The following is a 1,557-nucleotide window of genomic DNA, read 5'->3' as shown; positions in this document are numbered from 1 at the left end:
TTTGTGATGCTGAGGCTTTGGTCAGAGGCTAACAGTTGAAGTATGATTTTAACATGTCTTTCCCTCTAGAAGGGGGGAATAATATTCTCATGTCCAGAAATGGCATGGGGGTATTATTCCACAGTGTTAGACACCTTACACGACATGTTTCGATAAAGCCAAACCATAGTTACCATAACCGTCTAAGATTATAAGGCACTTTAAGAGTATATGGTAGGCTATATCATAGAACAGCTATAAGGACAAGGTTCCGAAAGCTGCAGACAGGCTCAGCTCATGCTAGAGCACCATCTCACATGTTACCAAGCACTCTGCCTCCAGGATTGTTAAGGCCTGCCATAGGAGTGACTGATAGGTACACATGTGTCTATATGTAAGTTAGGTATAGGAATACTACACCTAAGCAAGGGGTGATTACACGACCTTGCCCCAGCTGAGTGATCAGCCAGTTGTGCCAAAATGGAAGGCCAGGCCAGGGGTGGCATAATACATGCTGCAGCCCCTGGTAGGCCTAGGGTACACCTATGCCCTGGGTACCTAGGGTACACTGTACAGCGGCCAGTAAGGTGATCCTATCCAAATGGGTTATGCACCTAAAGTAGATAGTATTAATTTAGAGAGAGAACAGCAGGGCTGTGGGTCTGATTAGCAGGCCCACAGCCACATCTAAGTCGAAAACCAGTAAAGCAAAAGCAAAAAGTGGGGGTGAACATAGAAAGCAGACCCTACTCTCCTACACCCTGGAATGGGTTCGCCCCGAGAGAGGGGCCCGAGCCTTGGAAAGCGTTGCGGTTCCGGCGGCGTCCGGTGAGCTCTCGCTGGTCCTTGAAAATCCGGGGGAGATGGTGTAAATCTCGCGCCGGGCCGTACCCATATCCGCAGCAGGTCTCCAAGGTGAACAGCCTCTGGCATGTTGGAACAATGTAGGTAAGGGAAGTCGGCAAGTCAGATCCGTAACTTCGGGATAAGGATTGGCTCTAAGGGCTGGGTCGGTCGGGCTGGGGCACGAAGCGGGGCTGGGCGCGTGCCGCGGCTGGACGAGGCGCCTCCCTCCGGGGTGGCGGCGACTCTGGACGCGAGCCGGCCCCTTCCGGTGGATCGCCCCAGCTGCGGTGGTCGCCTCTCCCCGTGCCCCCTCCCCGGGGGCGCGGGGCCGGCGTTCTGCCTCGGCCGGCGCCTAGCAGCTGACTTAGAACTGGTGCGAACCAGGGGAATCCGACTGTTTAAATAAAACAAAGCATCGCGAAGGCCCGTGGCGGGTGTTGACTAGGGCTGGGCGGAATTTGCGGAATGCCTCTTCGCGGAATTTTGAAAAAAAAATTGTTGAAAACGAGCGCACAACCTGAGGGACCGTGTGCCCGGGACTGGGGTCCCTCGTGCTTGGGCAGGCTCCCCTATCTCCCCGGCCTGGCTGCGTTGAGAAGCAGGGACCGGCCCCGGGCCTTCTGATGTTTGGTCAGGGCCTGGGATCCCACGTCCTGCGGCCTGCCAAGTGTCCATCTGCCCGGGACAAGGGACCCTGGTGCAGAGCCCCGGAGCCCTGCAAGGGCAGGCAGG

General features: G+C 56.0%; 1 pseudogene; it reads left to right on the top strand.

The window, feature by feature from the left end:
- LOC146870778 (28S ribosomal RNA) overlaps positions 1-911 on the top strand; it is a 4,923-nt pseudogene extending 4,012 nt beyond the window's left edge.
- Positions 912-1,557: the final 646 nt, after the last annotated feature.

Source organism: Triturus cristatus, chromosome 1_1 (genome assembly GCF_964204655.1).
Source record: "Triturus cristatus chromosome 1_1, aTriCri1.1, whole genome shotgun sequence".
NCBI lineage: Eukaryota > Metazoa > Chordata > Amphibia > Caudata > Salamandridae > Triturus > Triturus cristatus.
The sequence above is the reverse complement of the archived record's forward strand: the minus strand, read 5'-3'. Positions and strand labels throughout refer to the sequence as shown.